The sequence below is a fragment of the Molothrus ater genome, chromosome 1, assembly GCF_012460135.2.
Source record: "Molothrus ater isolate BHLD 08-10-18 breed brown headed cowbird chromosome 1, BPBGC_Mater_1.1, whole genome shotgun sequence".
Classification (NCBI taxonomy): domain Eukaryota; kingdom Metazoa; phylum Chordata; class Aves; order Passeriformes; family Icteridae; genus Molothrus; species Molothrus ater.
In genome coordinates this window covers 99,305,289-99,325,409 of record NC_050478.2, presented here as the reverse complement: position 1 = coordinate 99,325,409, position 20,121 = coordinate 99,305,289, and positions in this window count along the sequence as shown.

The window sequence follows — 20,121 nt, the reverse complement described above, 5'->3', positions numbered from 1 at the left end:
TTCTGCAGATCAGCTAAAGCTATGGGAATTGCCTGATATAGTTTCTGTATTGTTCTGCCAAATCCCTTTGGCTTCCCCATTTCTACTGACATCTGGGATCTGGCTAGCTTTTGACACTCTAGCAGGTCGGCAAGGTAAGGAATGAGGGGATTTGCTTCATAACTTCCAATTTTCTTGCTCCAGGGGTGTTCTTGCAGTTATTCTAACCAAACTCAGACAAACAATCTGGGGCAAAAGAATTTATGATGTGACTTTCTACCTAAAAGGGACTTGAAAATGTGTATTTTACAGAACAACTGTTATTTCATCTGCTCTGTCTACATATTGGTTTGGTTTTTAGATGTGTCCCAATGTGCTCTTGTGCCGTCTTGCTGTATGCTCATTAGTATCTCTCTCCAATAGCCTCTAATGGAATGACTAACATAACATTTGAAATAAATATAGATATCTCAAAGGCAATAGAACTGCTACACACTTCAAGCCTGATTGTCTGCTGTCTGCAAGAGAAGAGACACAAATGAGAGTCTCTGTTGAGGGAAAGGAATGCAGAACTCCTCTGTGTCATGCTCTGTCAAAAGCTGCTCAGCCAGTCTTTACTAGTAATGGCACAGTAATAGCATTGTGTCTCTTTCTGAGTTAGGACACAGTAGGGGTCATTATGGGGGAAAGGATGTTCAGGAAAAGGATCCAGACTGTAGGAAATCAAATTTAATTCTCACCTTTCAGACTAAATCAATTTGTTATTTGTTTGGGGTCTTTTGTTTTGGTTGGGTTTGAAGTCTTTTCAGGTTTTTTGTTTGGTTTTTGTTTTCCCTTCAACCCTCTATCCTCTGTCTTCTCTAGAGCTCTATCAGCCTGGTAAACTTTATACTGATACTTAGATTACTGTAAATTTTGGGAATGGACTGCATGGGAAATGTTTGAAATACATCCTTGCCAAGCTGCCTGAGGAATATAGAGTGATCAATCTGATATTCCATGAAAGTATATTCTCAAGTGATTAAAATATTCATCAGTATTTGATCAGACCTCCACTAATCCCATGACTTTGTTGTCACATGCTGAAAACATAGCAGCAGCAATGAAAAAAAAGTGATTTTAGGCTGCTGTGCTCCCCTTCATGAATGTGTCCTGGAAGTGTCAGTCTGTTTAGTTTATGGTGTCTTGAGATAAAGTCCCAGTATACTAAAAGAACAATGGGGCATGGCAGCACTGCACTGAGTTCTGACTCATCTAAAGTTGATGTCATTATTCAGTGTTGGCCTGATTATTTTAAGTACATAAATTCATCACCATGTGAATCAATCTAAGTAGGCTTATCATGAAAGATCCATGGGATTTTTGTGATCAAGTTTGGTTTTGTAAGTTTGGGGCGTTTTGAGGCATTTTTTGTTCATTTGTTGGTTTGGTTTGGTTAGGTTCAGGTTTTTGATGTGTTTTTTTCTCTCAAAAATGCTGTGATTTCTCAGAATTTGGATTTTCCTAAAATATAATCTGTTTGACATGGGTAAAAATATTTACCCACACGACCCCATCAGTGTTAGTCTTTGTCTTGAGTCAGGCAATTGTGGATCTAAGACAAAGGTATGGGCAATATAAAGTGGCTAAAACGTGAATGAATGTTGAATGCACATTTTTAAGATAGCCCATTTCTGGTGTGCTGTGATTCTCTCAGAACTTCATCAATGGCTATCAAACAGTTCCAGCAACTCAACCAGGGCTGATGAACAGCTGATTTTTATGTATTTGTCATGGTTTAACACTGGCACAATGCCAGTGCCCCCATGAAGATACCTTCTCCCTGGTTTCTGCTGTGAGATGTGACCAAGAATAAGCAAAGCAGGCTCCTACTTAGGAAAGAAAACAGAACTTTATTAACTACTCTACAACTACAGATAAAAAGGAACACACACACAGGGAAAATGAAAACCTCATAAATGCATTTCCTCCTCCCCCCACCAATTTTCCAACACAATACATTTATTCCTCAAATCACCAACTCTCGGTCCAGTACCACCTTTTAGACAATCAATCCTCAGTTCATCAAGAGGAGAGGAGTCCTTCTTGTACCATGGGCTTCCCCTGGAAACACAGCTGAAGCCTCGTGTGTTTCTGTGTCACTCGTGGCACCGCCTGGAGTACATCTGCCGTCGTGACCTCTTCCTTTCATGTCCAGTGCTCTCACCACTGAACACGGACCAGAGCTGCTTCTAGGGTTGTCTTTTTTAAGGATGCTCTGTCCCGATCCAAAAAAGGCACAGTCTCTCCTTTGGGACACCTGTCCCCACAGTCTCTCCTTTGGGACACCTGTCCCCACAATCTCTCCTTTGGGACACCTGTCCCCCCCATATTTTTTCACCCCCTGGGGCCGAGGGGCATCAACACTGAACCCTCTTGGTTCTGAGGCCATTGCCTCCCCCTAGAATGCAGTCTCTGTGTCACAAGGAACATGGTTCTGTCCATGGCTGTACAAAAAGAGTCCAGCAAAAGCCACTCCATCATCTCTTCTCACTAGGATTCTTCTCTATTCTTCTACTATCTCTCACTCGCCCAGACCTCTCTCACAATTGCACATTTCCTTCCTCATCTTCCACTCTATCTTCCAGGAGAGGTCAATGATCTGTAAAGTTCTCATTCTCCAAAAAGGGGTTAAAAGCTCCTACAAGTGGCCGGCTGAACCCCCCCCCTTCTTCTCCGTCCCAGCCGTGCTGCTGGCACAGGCCCATGTTTATCCAGTTTCAAGGTTACAGTCCCAGGCAGCGTCTCTCTCTCTCCTCTCTCTCTCTCTCTCTCTCTCTCTCTCTCTCTCTCTTTCTCTCTGTGTCTCTCAGGGGGGGCTGCCCGATGGCTCCCGGTGTCTCTCTCTCTCTCTGTCTGTCTTCCACCCTTCCACCCCCGGGCTCAGGCCTACCTCTCCCGGCCTCATGGCTTTCCCCTCCCCCTGCCCAGCCAGCAGCTGGGCCGGGGGACAGACCCTGAACTCTTTCCCGCCGGAAACCCAAGAGAACCCTCCCAGAGGAGAGCTCTGCTTTTAACCCCGTGTTCTCAGAGGCGTATCCATGTCCCAATGGCCAGGTTAAATGCCAATATTAAAGCCTGAATATCCATTGGCCCAAAACACATCTAACAGCAGAAACCAGGGAGAAGGTATCTTCATGGGGGCACTGGCATTGTGCCAGTGTTAAACCATGACAGTATTACTTTTATGTATTATTTTGCTTGCTTTCTTTATGAATGCATATTCACTTTTTAAATGTTTTCTAGAAATTTTTTTATCAGAGAAGAACATTCATGGAGGCTGGAAAGTTTCTGTGAATCCTGAGTACCTGCAAAAAATACATTTTCAATTCCAAGTTTTTTGCCACATATATGAATAGGAACAAGCATGAGCATATGTTTGGACTGTGGTTGAATTACAGTTTTGATCCAGCAATTCTTTTAAGATCCTGTAAGTGCAATTTATCTCAGGACTATCCACTACAATCTAAATTATGCTTCTAGGCATTGTAGCCAGCAGTAGCCATGGCTTCTTCAGATACTTAAAATCTGAAAAACAATTAAAAGGTTAGGAAAAAAGTTATTAAAAATATGCAGCTCATTCATTTGCTTTTTTAACACAATCAAAGTATCCAATATGTGCTTTTCATTGAAAACATTTAAATTTCAGTAACCATCATCACAAAACTTAAAAAAAAAATCATAATACTTTACAGGATTGCCATTAAAAAATATGACAACTACAGATTTAATAAAATATGCCTGAAAATTGCACTTTCTATTGCCCTTCTAAACAGGAGAGCTATGTCTTTAGAAGTGTAAATTTATTTCCTGAAAAATAGTCCTAAGAAAAGGGTAATGAAGCTCCAAGGTGCTATAATTTACAATTCTTCAAGTGCAAAGCATTTTCCAAATGTACCTATTTCCTAGCATGTTGTATTGCTTGTATACTAATTTAAATGGGAGAAGAGATATGGGATCAACCAAAAAATATTCCGCCAAGATGAAAAAGTTTTTTTTTTTTTTTACTGCAAAGATAGTTTCAAGACATTTTATAATAATTTAAAAAACCAAAAAACAAAAACCAAAACAAACCACCCAAAATTGTTTTCTTATTTCTTAGACTTTTTTAGGCTGAGAGAAATTGAAGGAGAATTTTTTTTTTGTCTCTGTTCTCCACAGCAGTCAAAGTGGTTGTGCTGTCCTGATCAGCATCACAGAGAAAAAGCCTCTAAATGCTGAAATTGGTGACCTTCTCAGCAGAATACTGCTAAGAAGCTCTTTGTTGCTTCAGGTTATTTCCAGTTCATTTCTCCTTGGATATGAGCTTTTCATGGCATTTAATAGACTCAGTTCTAAATACAGAAGTCAGGTTACAGTTCAGCACCACATGGTCACTCTCTTGAAGGGATAATTGCTGAAGAAGGATGGTAATCCCTATAGCACAGATGATGAAATGGAACTTCACCCTTCCCTAATGTAGTTCTTCTTGTGACAGCATTCAGTGCCTTGCACTTGGTTTATGCTCTCCCTGACTGGAGGTCTTTGCATGCTATAAAATCCACATCGCTAAAACTATTGTTCATTGATGCAATCATGAAGAAAAAGTCAAGTACAAACACCACAGAACATCATTTCCAGCTCAGTGACTCAACACTGGTTAACTGTATACAACTTGACAAGTCATGTTTCAAATTCTCAACCTGAATACTTCTACAGAAAATACAGTTTCACACAAGACACTCAATTTTGTTTTCTACCTCAAATGTGAAATTTCAATCCTCAGCAAAATTAAGTATGCATATATAAGTTCAAATAACTGTCAGAATGTCCTGAGGCTGTGAACATCATGTTCCTGCTTGAAAATACCTTCAAAAATATAAATTTTGAATGTACTTAATTTTAAAGATATTCTAAAAATAACAAATATCATTAGGAAATTATGTTCTGTTGAAAGACAAAATCCTCCCTGGAGTCTTCTGTGGACCTGTTTCACTAAACAGCACTTGCTCTAGCAACGAAGCTGCCCGTGTAGATGTAGGTGCAATATTTCAGTTGTGGCTTAGAAAGGATTCAGAGACAAAAAGGAGGAATAACATTCCTGAAGAGAGGGAGGATAAGAATATTTCTTCAAACTGCTCTGATGACAATTCAGTTCAATTCAAAATGTATTGTAAAGGAGTTCATTGAGGTCTGATGTGAGCAGCATGAATAAAGTGTTAATTAGACTATGGCAATTTTGTTTCCAATTTTATATTTAAGTATTGCAAAATCTAATACGATAAACAATTTGATTAACAAAACTCTTTCTGTGTTAACTTCAATGCATTTAGTTATTTCCAGGAAGGTCATTCATGTAGAGATGACATTTTGCAGGACTACAGCTTGCTAGATGCATGTCAAATTTCCAGACAGAGAAAAATCAATGCAAATGTTGAATTGTCAAAATATCACGAAAAACTGTACAACATTCTCTGATTTATCTTTTAATGTTGCAACAATAAACAAAACATTGCAATGAATAAGGAATGGCCTTAATCTACAAAATAGTAGAATTTCCAAAAGATCTATAAATTGTTTCCTTGTAATTAAATTATTTGCTTCTCAAACACTAAAATTACTTTAAAATAGATTATTGTAGCACACATCAAATAATTATCACATTCCTGTTTCTTTGCGCATTTGTACACATTTTGATGTTACTAAGAACTTTATTTAGAGAAAAAAAACCCAGAAGCAGACAGTTAATGTGGAATTAAGCAGGTTTGAAATGAGATGAAATGAAATGAATGAAACTAAGAATAATATGAATATTATTATGTATATGAAATATATATGAAATATTATATAATATGAAATAAATGAAACTAAGAATTTTGTTCTGGCATGGAAATCTCACAAAACTTTGTTAAAACAACCCTGGACTGTATTTGAAATAGACACAACCTGAGGTTTATAAGAAATGAATAACTTTCTGGAAAGTGAGAAAATATCCAGTTATCAAAACATTCACACTTTTTGTTTGTTTTTTCTATTTTTGTTCACGGCTAGGAAAGAAATTTGCAGCAAGAAATCTATTGGGTACATGAGAAATGATCGACAAGCTTTCAGCATTTAGGCAGCTTTTCTTTGGAATATAAGCTGTGAATACTATGCTTTTACATAACTTTCACAAGGACACTAAAGATAGAAAAGAGAAATTCAAGTTCCTAATTAAAATTTGAAAATTATTGCTACGCATCATTAGCTAAGTGGTATATGTTTTGTAGGTGTAATGAAGTGATTTAAGCTAAATTTACAAAGCTCCCACCATTTATGTGTCAATGATTTCCTATTGCTTTCTCTTGATCGCCACTACAGTATATAAATTTAGTCCTTCTGTTAAATAGTTCATACCAGGAAAGAACTCATATCAGGAAGAGTTTTTGACAACTCATGACCTGTGTTAGTGATGTTAAAATCAGTAATTAAACTGATCTCTAGGGAAAATATTCTGTTTATAAGATTTACATTCCAGATATTTCTCATTTAGCATATGTTTTATATTTTTTTCCATGGAATTATAAGTGAAAAGTAATAACTGAATTTGGGGTAGTTTTCAGTTGATAACTGTTATTGAGACTCAATGACAGAGACACATGGAACTATAGTGAGGGTTGGAAACTGTTTATGAGGATCTCATATTGCAGAACCTACCCCTGTGCAGAGGGGATCCCTCTGACTCTCTGGGTAGCATTAAAAAAAGTAGTTGTCAATCAGTCCTACTGTCTAAAGGCAGAATGCTGTACTTCCAGGTTGCATCCACCAAGATAATTGGTGGTGAGTTCAGCTATATTACACTGATATTTTCATATTAGTCTGTGTTGATTTCCTGGGTTTCTTTTCTTTGACATGTCTTCATTGCTCCCAATTTTCAGTTACCACTGAATTTAAACTTAATTTTTATAGCAGATCAGAGGCTTTGCTTTTGCAGCTGAAGCAAATGGGAGCTTTGCATTCGAATTACATGGAGAGACTCAGATACTGCTCACTTGTAGATAAAAGATGTGTCATAAACATCAAATGCTGAGTCACTCAAAATCATCATATAACTTGGAATCTTTCATGATTATAGTCCTAGCCTGGAATATTGGAAGAGATGAGGTAGAGGAGCCTTCCAAGGAAAATCATACTCTGCAAGGTGAAATTCCTGCATAACTTAAACACACACAGCAGTCAAATAAACCAGTCATTCGCAGAGATCTGCTATTCTTTATTCTGAATTCTGACCTGAAGACCAACACATAGAAGAGAAGTCAGAAAATCACCATTGCTTTCTCAACAACCTAATCTCAGGAAAAATAAAAAAAAGAGCAGCTGTGAGTAAAGTGACAGATATTTTGCTTCTCTTTCTCAAAACAGCATTTTAATCTTCTTCAAACACTGCCCATCTGTTGAAATGCCATCAATACCATCAACATCCTCATTCTGTTGAAAAACTTTCAGGGTACTGATTTGGTACTTTGGGATAAAGTAGATTAAGAATTGTCTTTGAATACCACATGCTCTAATATAATCTAAATACGAAATCCCCTGCCCCTGCTGACTTCCCAGATGAAACAAAGGACGAGAAAGGTGAATCTTTAAGAAATACCAAAATTCACTTTACTGAGTCAGACTCCATGTGAAATCTCAATAAATTTTCTTAAGTGTTTGTCTATTGAAAAGGGACATTTTGTAAGGCAGAGATAGCTATGGTAGAAGACAGGTGAAGAGTAAATCTTTTTAAGTTTACTGAGATCTTCTCCTGGGGAAATTACCAAAAGGTTATGGAATAGGTATGTTAGAATTTTAAGAAAAATCCAGTTTAATATGCTCACAATAATTCTGCTACTGTTCCTGACTTGGGAAAGGTTAATGAAATATTTCGCCTTAAGTAACTCTAGCTCTCAGTGTGGGATATAAATTTTCCGTTTCATTCAGCTGCTAGTTCTAACTTTGGACCATCAGCCTTGCAATTGGTCTAGTTATCTGAGACATCTGCTGAAAATACGACTGGTTTCTACGGTAATGGTCAAAAGCACTAGACAGCACCTAAAGTAAAATGTAGGGCAAAATAGCCAAAGGCAAGAAGCAACTGTATTTCGAATCAACCCTGTAAAAGCCTGTCTGTAAAAGGTTTCTTGAAATGATGGAGAACTGAGAATGCAGTGACCCTAGTGAGAAACTGGATTTTGCTGAACCAACCATGAAAGATTTTGTTAGATTAATTTACTCTGAAGGCAGTTGTGTGTGGAGTACAGGCAATTCGTTACTCCTGTTCCAGACTGAAATAAAAAATTATCTTCAGGCAGTCTCATATTAAGAAAATTAGCATGGGAAAATATTATTTTTTCATTTTGCATGACTGAGCAGATTGTTTTTGATTTCTGTTAGCTTGAGTTACATGTGTGCTCTTCGTAAAATAATTTTGTTAATATTTAGGCTTGAAAAACATTGCAATGATTGCTTTTCTCATAAAGAAAAGAGCTGTTTTGCTACTTTCCACTCCTAAAATTTCTTCCCATTTTTGCCTGAGCTGTTCCTTTGTACCTTCCCCATGCAAATATTTAGTCAACCATAGATGTGCCAGCCCACCTTTAAATACATGCTTATAAAGATATGCCTCTGTTTGAAGTGAAAAGAATTTTCGACTGTGTGAGGAAGTAATCAGAATAATTTTCTAGCCACCTGTGTAACATGAACCACGACCCAGACCAAACCACAACTGCTCCCCAGCCAGTGAGCTATTTATGAGTCTTAATGCATGTTAATTCAGTTGAGCATTTTCATTTTCATGCTGTTGCCAAAAAAGCAAGAGAAGGCCTGATTTACATGCAATGCTTGGCAAATAGAGAAAGAGAGCAGTACAAGGGAAAATAACAATATTTGCTTTTGTAATATATTTGTAAACTTATCAAATCAAAGTCAACACAATTCCATACATTTTTGAGCTATGAGCAGAAATCACTCAATAAAATAACCAGATGACATAGGGCAGAAATAAACATATATACTATTTTTTTACAGAATATTTAACATTACAATGGTAAATCCTTAACCAGATGTTTGAATAAGTAACAAAATTAAAAAAAAATTTGGGAAATAATCAGCAACTACTGATGACAAATATTTTAGCCTGTCTGTCACTTAATTATTGAATCATGTGTATTGAACTACATAGTCCATACAAATAGACCAGTCTGGCAGAAATAAGATGCAAAACATCTTAGCAGTAAGTGATTGCTCTGATTTTACAAAATGAAACCTCAGGTCTTCATCTGGATTCCCAATGTGTTTTTCTAGCAAAGATTATGGTATGTGTCATTTACTGTTTTTTTCCATCTTAACACAGTTTAATAATGCAATTTTTTTTATGAATAATGTGGTAATTCATAAATCTTAAGTGTTTTAGTTTTGTAAACACTTCTGCCACCTTTATCTCCTCAGATTCAACAATAGGATGTTGTAAACTGCCAGGGAAAAGCAAGTTTTCCTGATCTCGTTTGCCAAATAACTCAAATCCATGTTAATTGAAATATAAAGAAATGGACTCTTAGAAGTTTTTGATTCAATTACTCCCATATTACCCATGTGAATGCCTAGATTGCCACTGGGCCATGGTTATTCATATATTCATGTACACTGCTGTTCTTTTATCAAGGGCAAACTTTTGGCCATTTTTGAATAATAGTACCCTAGAACAGTTCTACTTGCCTTGAGAGAAAAGGGTGTTTTACCCTAGCTATATAATTTATGTGCATGTGCCAAGGTTTTGCCTTCCATCATTCTTAAAAGAACTACAAAATACAGAATAATGCAGAAGAGAATTATTATACTTCTCTAATTCCATTTCACAGCCTGCAGCTCACAATTTTTAAGTCTGTGTTCAGCTCAGTTTTGGATTTCAGCCCACACTAGTTTTACATCACTTCTGTTTCCCCATTCATAATAGCAGACATCTTGAATCTAGCTTTGAAATTTTGATGCTCTTCTTGAACTGCATTTTGAAGGGACCTTAGTTCACTTGTCTGTGGCTTCCTCACTGCTGTCTGTATGGGCATGTAATGGAAAGAGTGGGAAATAGATTTTTGAAGATTAATTTGACCAAAAGATAAAAAAAACCCTATTAGGTTAGCTTGAACAGAAAGTTTAAGTGTCACAACTCAGCTTTATTTCACACTACAAATAAAGGGAAGTTTATATAAGTGGGAGTCCTTCGTGGCTAAAAGAAATTCACTCCAAAGGAAATACTCCAAAGGAAAGACGATGTTTTCTACTGCACTGCTGATATCCACTGATTAGCCTTACTTGTGTTCAGACTCTGCCAAATCCAGAAAACATCTATGACATTTGGGATATCCTACTGCTCCCACTTACATGAGTGGCAACGGAAATGGAATTGAATGGTGCACTTCTGGGTTATATTGCTATCAAAATACTCTGTGATCTGATCAGGATGGGGCTGTGCAAACTTGTCTCTCTCTAATCTTGGGCTATCCCTCTCATTTACACTAATATAAGTTTCATTCTATGATCCTCACTGCCTTAATATATTCCTTTTTTTTTCCCTGTGAGTTTATATATATCTCAGAAAACAATTCTTATGTACATTAAATAAAGGCTTTGCCTGCACAAGTGTGCACAAAACTGCTTAACACCACCACTGCTTCACAATGGGCAGGATCTCCCTGCAAAGGAAAATGTAGGTCCATTTGTAACTTAAGCAACTCCTTAGCTTTAGTAAAAGCTTGCCAAATCCAGAAGTGTGTACAGATCTAACATGCTCCCTGGAGATTAGAGTTCAGTGATTTCGGTGACTGAGCAGGGTAGGTAAGAGTTTACTAGAGCATGTGGTGGTAAAACAAGGCGGGGAATTACTTCAAATTGAGAGAGAGTAGGTTTAGATTAGATTTTAGGAAGAAATTCTTTACTGTGGGGGAGGTGAGACACTGGAATAGGCTGCATAGGGATGTTGTGAATGCCTCATTCCTGGAGCATTTAAGACTAGGTTGGATATGGATCAGAGAAATCTGATCTAGTGAAAGGTGTCCCTGTCCATGGCAGGAGGATTGGAACCAGATGGTCTCTAAGGTCCCTTCTAACCCAGGCCATTCTATGATTCTATGATTCCGTGATTCTATGATTCACTATCAAAATCTGAACTCTATATTCACTTTTGGTATCAAATTTTTCTATTATATTGATATGTCCTTTCATACTAGATTTTTGTCTTAATTTTCTTTGTCTACATAGTAGAGGAAGATGCATGAAATACTACCCTCCTGTGTCATTGGCCTTGAATTGAACATAGTATGACTGAGCAGGACATTAGCATTTATGCTGAGAAAATCATCATCTCCTCTATTTCTGATTTTAAAAAATATGAAACTTTCCTTCCTTGCCTTTCTCGTGGTTACACCCTCTGGTGATATGGTGATGAATTCCTAAAAGTGTTAGGATACCCCACCTGGTAAGGAAGATTTTGAAATCATATCTCTCTTATCTCCAGATAACAGATCTAACCCGTGCTGGTGTAAGTTATGGCACAATTCTCTCGTACAAACTCTCCAAATATCTTCTTTAATTTTGCATTTTGGAAAAAGTAATTAAATATATCAATCGGTTAACAATAATAAAAATAGTAATAACAGTATTACACATCAGAAGAATATTTGGCACAATTAAGTATTTATTAAGAACTCAGAAGATGAAGCAAACTAAATAGGTGCTAAGCCTTCTAATTCAAGAAGTTTTGGGAATACTTTTCCCCCACTCTTGGAATTGTCTGTAAAGATTAACAAAAAAATTACTGAATATAATTACCCAAACTTTTAAGCAGTTTTATCAATGCTTTATACATAGGTTTTAAAACCTTGGTTTGGCTTTATGAAGTACAACATCTGTGGCTACATCACTTTTTTGCTCACACAAGCACCAGAAATGTTAGTAGGACCTAAAGATGCACAGTCACTGTGGGCTCTTTTATTAAACTGACCCCACACAGGAAAGCCTGCTTAAAAAGTGACATACTGATATGGACTGTTGTTTTGTCCTTTCTCATTACTAAAGCAATTACTCCCCACATACATACAGATTCATTATGGTCACTCCATGGAGCTAAACACTAACTCTGTAATACTCAGATACAGAATCAGAGAGTGAAGTCAGGCTAATTAAATTGGCCCAGCCACTTCAGCAAGAAAATTGGGCCAAGTTAATTGGCACAGAGTGAGATAAGGAAATTCAGGCACCATGCTGCGAAATACTGTTTTAATTATATCTAAAAAAGAACATTGCCCTTAATTTCAAATTTCTTAATTAGGACCATGAATAAGTAGCAATAATAATCTTTATAGTATACAAATATAAAAATGTAAGATGAAGTTTCTTTTGGCCAAGTCTGTTAACCAGTGAGCAAAGATTAATACAATTATTATTGGTTATATTTGTCCTACATGGAGACCTATAGCCCCAGAGAAAAGGTTAATAGAGGGGCTATGAATCAAAAGGAAGATAAATCTGACATAAACAGTATAAGAAACTCTGTATTGGAAGGATTCACTTGCAATAAGATATTTAACGCCCGAAGAATATAACATCTATGCCACAAGCAATGTTTTTTTCAAGACAATTCTGGTTTCAGTTTAATTGCAAGTGAAAACTTTTGGACTCAAATGAAAAAAAATTCAAAACACTGTTTCAAGTTTAGCTTTGGTGTAAGAAAAAGAGTAGAACAGTTTCAGCTGTCTTTGATTATAAGAAAGTTTGGAGCAGGAGCAGCTGGTGTAACTGCACAAAGTCACTAGTTCTGTCACATTTTTTGTCAGCTGAGTTTTCCTCCACTAGTGCTTGGTTTTAAAGGAACAAACTACATTTCAGGTGTTCATGATAGTCACTGTACAAATACAATCAAATAAATTGCATCTCCCACTTTGGGAAAAATAGGGTTAATAGGTTTATATTCCACTCTGTGCTACAATACTAATAGGTGTTAAGGCCCTTCCTGTGGAGGAGTTTTGGTTTCCTGAATTTGAGCTTTTACTGGCAAAACAACCAATTACTGATGTTGTGGGCCAGGAACAGCTGAGTGAAACCGGTGATGACTACCTTATCTGCAAGTGTAAACAAGACCAAAACGTTCTGTACGATTCAAAAGCAGCGCACTTTTAAACTTGGAGAATTATTCTCCATCTCTTTAAGGAAATACTGCGAAGCTCTGCACTGAAAGGGTGTCAAGGATATGGAAGTGAACAAGATAAAAGAATGTTACAACTAATGTAAGTGTGAAAATTGTCCATATGGTCTCCCCTTTCTAGAAGCTTTAAAAAATAAGACCATATTCTTCAACAGTTCCAATTAAAGGACATCCTTTGGGGTAAAAGTCTGAAGGATGATACATATTCTAATTTTTGATAAACAAAACCATATTCAGTTTGTAACGAAGATAACTTGGTCTAAATAGATCCAAGTATGGACTACTGTGGTAAATTCATAATCAGGAAAAAAATGCCTAATTGGTCTCATAAGCCAAACTATATATAACACACAAAAACATGCAGTAAATAAATTTGTTGAAAAACATGAAAGAAATGTTGATTAATTAAAAAAAAATCATGTGTGATTCTGTAAACCCTAAGCAAATTAACTACTTGTTTTTGCACCATGTTAAGGAAGGCAGAGGAATGAATAGATGCACTTTACATGCTGCATCTTCAGAGAACTGAATTCTGCCAGGCGAACACATTTCCATGTCTTGTTCACTAGAGAAAAATACTAAATAAGAGATAGAGGAAAAATGGCTCACCTCGCTGAAACACTAATACTAAAGCTGCTCTTAGCATTTTGCTAGAGAGGACATCTGAATGCAGCTGAAAACTTATGGGCATAGTGGTGGCTTACTCATCTTCTTCATGTCTGTGTGCTGCAAAAGAAGGGCAGTGACAGCAGCCAGGCTCATGTCTCTGAATCTTTAGCACAGTGTAAGTTTTTCTGGGGGCAATTTTGAGGAGACAATGTCCATTAATAGCTTTATCACACTCTGCCTCTTCTCCCTGTTTGGCTCCTCTCCCTGCTCTGTCATAAAAGCAGAGCACACAAAAGTCTCAGAGCTGACTGAGATTACTCCTCTGTTAAGAATATTGCTTTGGTATTATTGAGAGTAGAAAATAAAACAAGTAAAGAGAAGAAATTGAATAAAATATTTTGGAATTTTTTGAATTACACATATATATGCATATATGCATCATATGTGTATTCATACATGGGCAGGCTGTGTTTCTGTGTGCATAAAAATGGAGTTTAAACTTTAGCATATATGTGCAAGCATTATGTATTTACATCCATTATATACACATACAAACTTGTGTCTAAATAGACTTTATTTTTTGCATCCAGAATAGAAGTAATAAGTACTATGGATATTGTCAGACTTTGTGAACAGTATAACTTTGACTTTTAGTAGCAAATTTTAGTTTGTACCACAAATCATGGTTATAAAATCCAGAGAAATAGGAGTTTATGGTGTAAGACTAATACAACCTTCACTATAACATGAAAACAATGCTATAATACTAGTACTACATAGAGGTTGATAAAAGTGGAATTATTTTTATGCTGTCCCTGAAGTAATTTTCAGAACAATACAATGTCTATAAACGCCTACTATTAGAAAATAAACCAACTTCATTTTAGATGAGCAATGTTTTGATGAAGTCATGAAATCTGATAGCATCATAACATGGGCCTTTGTAAATATGTGTCTTCAATGTACTCTGGAAAGTTGTTGCTTTTATTTGAAATGCTACAGACACAGGTAGTATGACACTGAGGAGGGGGAAGCTGTAATCATTTTAAATGCTAAGGTAATATATTAGTATATTTAGTTATATGTTTAATTTCTTAACAAATCTAATATGTATTTGTTTTAACTTATACACCATTCAAATTCAAAATTACCCTTCAAGGTACAATGAATGGGATTTGATTTGATATTTTTTGCTATAGAGACTATTATTTTTTAATTACTATTTTTAATTATTATTTTTAATTATTATTTTTTTAATTAATGTTAGTAAAAAGCTTTGCAAAAATTTAACCTCTCACAAGGAAAAGGAGGCTGGGCAAGTCAGTGCCAGGGATAATCTATACTGTGAGCACACCCTGCCTCAGTAGAGGGGAATGGGTAAGACTGCCATTTCAAGTTGCTGCCAGCTTCCTCTCATCTGTTTCTCTGGAGTGGAGGAACTGTAGCTTAGGAACTGATACAAAATTAAGGACAGATATTAACATTTTTAAAACCAATTTTACAAGATTAAATGGAATTAGAGAAAGCATCTCTATGCTCTGCCCTCCTCCAATATGTCCCTCAGAAACAGCTCTTTTTAAAAAAGAGGTACTTCTTAGGTATACAGAAAACACTCAGATTTTATTGTGAAAGGTTTGTTTCACACATAGTAAGTAACTCTTAGAAAAGATGCTTTTTAAGACCTGTAGCAATGTAGCACTGTTTTACAAGTACATAAAAATAATTTAGCATGTAGTAATCTAAACTCCAGGTGTTTTGTGGCTGATGACAATTTTTCTGAACTCAGGAAATAAGTGGCAATAAACTTTTGTCACAGTGGTTAAAATGCATACTGTTAATTTTGTGGGGGGTTTGTCCTGGTCTCGTGCTTTTCCTCAGTAATGTGTCTAATTTCCTTGGATAATGTTCTAATGGCACTGACATCCACAGTAGATTTACTTTATTTCTCTACTTTTTTTCTGAGGCTTCTATGGTGTAATGAAAGCATTTATTTCAGTGTCCCCAGAGACCTGCTTTAAATGGACCTGTTAGCCGGAGCTTTATTATGGACAAAGGCTAAAGAGTATAATCTAGAAATCTTTATTCATTACTATTGCTTTAGCTTCATGTTCAGCTAGAGAGCCACATAATTATAATAATTTATATCTATCTGGAATAAGGCACGGAACACATTTTGAAGAATATTCTCTTTCTGCTCATTTTAATCTAGGGAGTATCTTGGCTCTGGGAAACTGGTTACAGGACTTATGAGAGCAAGATTCTTTGGAGCCCTCTCACATCACACACAAGGCTTGCTTTTCCAGGCAGAGGTCCTAGCAAGCTCTGAACACATGGTGTGGGGTCACTGGGGCAGGTGGGAACCAGAACAGCACTTGATATACCCCATGTTGCAGTATCAGTAAGAATAGGAAGAAACCTCCTCCTCCATAGAAGCACATTTGAGTTCTCTGAAGCATAGTATTTTCCCCTCTGAGCATCTGCTGGAATATTGCACCTGGAAATCAAAAGTACCCAGAACCGTGTCCACAGACTCAGTATTCACACAAAGAGCCCCAGTTGCTGTGGATGAGGGTGCATGGACAGAATTACTTTAAAATAAGATTCTAACCCTCCTCTGCCTGCACAGTGCAACTCCTGATATGCCACCTGCCAACACTGAAACTGTGAATTTCTGTTCTATTTCTCCTCCCCAAACTGTGGAATAACTTACGTTCCCTTTGAAGTTTCAAAACTTTTGTTGGAAAGAACAGTGAAAGGATTAGAATATTTCACAAAATGCTAAGAACATTTGCTCAAGACATTCATCAAACCTGCAATTCTTTCACTAAATGTGTAATCAGCACAGACTGATAAAATACTGATCTCAGTATTTCCAATTACTTTTCTGTCATCTCCAATAGCCCCACCATGACCTGTCCTATCTATCCTGTTAATTTTATTCTCTAGTAGTTGCCTAGTTATAGTTTGCTCAGTGCTGCATCTCTTAGGCTATGACTGAAGAAAATATTTCTAAACTGAGATTTCCAAACTAAGATTTTTAAACTTTCCCACCTGCTCTGCCCAGCACTGCCCAGCCCAGGGTATGTGTTTCAAGACATGGAGGAGAAAGCTTTGCTCCTCACTGAAAAGACTTGTTTAAAAGTGACATTTTATCTGGCAGAAGCACAGACAGCAGGGACCAATGCCTGGCTGTCACTTCAGATGAACAACACTTGGTTGGTGTGTGAGTGAGAAGAGCCTCTCAAGCCTCTACTATTGCAACACCCACACACAGTCCAACTGTGCTGGCAGCTCTGAAGCTCTCCAGGCTAACCCCCTGGTGTCCAAGCACAGACAGCAGGATGTCATCAGGAAGATGAAGACCTGCTGCTCAAACACAGAGCCATTAGCCTTTTCCAGTCTAGCTGGTTTTATGTAAAACGTCCAGGACCTGTTATCATTTGAGAAACTAGTATTGTTGAGAACCCAAGGCTTGGGATCTGTTACCTAAAGGAGAAGTTGTGGACTGTGATAAGTGCCCCAGATATAAACACTTCTTAAATATGAGGGTGTTCAAAGTTGGCTCAGGTTGTTCCTGGTAATATCACTAAGACAGAAATGAGAACAGGAATTCTGGATTGAGCTTTGCCCTGCATCATATTTTTGAGTCACATAGCAGAGCTTTTAATGGTGCTTGGGTGAACCTCTCACCAAACACCTCACACCTCCTCTGTTTCCAGGAATGCATCCAGAAGAAAGCCTTAGACTGAGTTTTGAAGAGATAGTTCCTAATTTAGGAAAACATTGCCACTTAGGACATCTTTCAGAAAATAAAGCAAATTTAGACCAAATGACTTGGAAGAGAAAAAAAAAGAGTGCCTGAAAATAAGGTATCATAACATGAGAATGAAGTGAATATGACTTTGACAATCTCTGGGAAAACACATGTGGACATTACTTGTACTTTCTATTTCTAAAATCATTCTTAATTTAGTGTTGTGCTTGTAAAGCAGATCACAGATGCAGACTTCTATTTTAACTAGAATGAGTTTATGTTGAAACACTTGAAAAAGAGGTAGGAAGGGGCAGTGTATGCCATTGCGCCGTTTACTTTCTGTTAGTACTTGCCCACAGCATCTATTAGCTGCCTTAACTGCTTTGCAAAGTACCTTATCTTATCAAAGTACCTTATCTCATCAAAGTACCTTATCTCTTTCAGCTATATTGTAATTCATGTAATACCTTGTTTTATATTTTACTGATATACTGTATTCTCTGCAACACTTTTAATTTCTGCTTTATCCCAATATTCATGAAAATAAACAGTATTTAGTAGTAAGCACATTTCTCAGCTGCATTAATTTTTATCTTATGTTGTCATTGAACTGGGAAAAGATCCAAGGATATATAGGAAAATATTTCAGTGCAGTGCTGTTTTTATGGTTTTAACTTTTCTTCTCAACTCATAGAATCATAGAACCATTTAGCTTGGAAAAGACCCTTAAGATCCTCAAATCCAACCATTAACCAAACACTACCAAGTCCAGCACTCAGCCATGTCCCTAGGCACCACAAAATTTGAAACACTTTTCTCTTCAAATGGGTATATAAATAGAAACTCTGAGAGCACCCTATTTCTAGGGCATCATTACAAAATTTACCTTCTTTGGAAAACTGAAGTGCAGTGTTATTGTTTGTTCCCAAATGGTCTTTTGTCGCAGCAAGGCATCCAATTAGGAATTCTGTGTTGGCAGGTGAGAAGCAAACAGTCTCTTCAGATCCACCTGTGCTTATTTTCAGAGCAACAGCACATTTTGTTGTTTTTCTCCTTTTATAGAACAAGATGAAAGAAAAGATTAAAAAAAAGATACAGAGAGCTTGAACATAGTTCATCTAACAGAACATGATAAAAGTCTGATGAATAGAAGCTTATTTAGACTAAAGGATATGGAAGAAGTGTGATTACAGATTACTAGAGGGAAGAAGGGTTGTGTTCCTCTGCTAGCTTTTAAATGGTGATTATCTATCAGGTTTTGGGCATTCTTTTATACTGTAGTGTCTATCACAACAGAATATCACAATGCTACAGAAAGGAATCATTGGTCCTGAAGGGATCACAGACCTTGTTAATGTGAGAATGCATCCCACTCACTCACCCTTTTGGGACTGAAGGCAGAACTGCTTAAGTACCCTTATCTAATATACTATCAGTAGGTGGTAAATGATTGCCACTGGAGACATTAAAACAAATGGCTGGGCCTGTGCAGGCGTAATTCAGATAAAATCAAATCTTTGAAAGCATATTTTATTGGAGCATGTAAATTAGTGTGGGAATGGCAGAAAGCAGAGTTATGAAAGTGATTTTTAAGGGAGAGAGAAACAATTTCTCAACTATTGAATTTATTGTAGAACTGTATAGGAAACTGCTAGATTTCTACTGTAATCGAGAACCAAACTTCATCTACAACTCTTGCAAATGAGCAATATTATACCAAGAGCATTCCACACTTCTATCTGGAGCTGAGTCCCATCAGTTATCAAGCAAAGGGTCAAAGAGTCAGCTTTTCACTTGAGTTTTTTCACTCAAGTGAAAAAACTATGTGCAACAATATTTTTCTCAGAAAACCTATAGCCGGCCCTGAAGAATAGAGATTGAATCCAGAATCTAAGTTTACATAGTATTTGGATCCAATTATATTTGAATAAATTCCTTCTGTTTACTTGACACAAGCATGGAGGGATAAATACGGTATCTGCTCTTTTCAGACTCTCCCCTTCATGTGTGGTATTTAACACTGTCTGCTTTAGAAATAGTGGAAGTAAGACAATAAAAACCAAAATACTTCAGCACTGTTTTACTTTGCAGTATTTCGCTGGAGAATATTTGCCCCCACAATAAATGCTCTTAAAATAAAAGTTGATGTACTTGGGTTTAAACTAGAAAATTCCAATAAAGTAATTGCTTTCCCTTTCCCTTTCCCTTTCCCTTTCCCCTTCTCAGTTGTACATGCTGGACATTTTTATGCTGAACACACCCAGGAAGTGAAAAAATCAAGAACTCCTAGTTGCAGAATGGCACATTTCTAGATATGTTCTTTTATGCATTTCTCTTTTCTTTCCTTACTCTTGCAATCTTGAGGGAAAGAAGAGAAAAAAAACCAAAGCAACCTGTCAAGCAGATGAACTGGAAAGGGAAGAATTAGGAACAGCTAGCATATTTCCACAGTTCTATTGCTGTATGCTCACTTTCCTGTGCTGATTACCAGCTTTCCTAAACATCAGCCAGATCCTGTCCCTTTTTTCATACTGCCTTCCTTCAT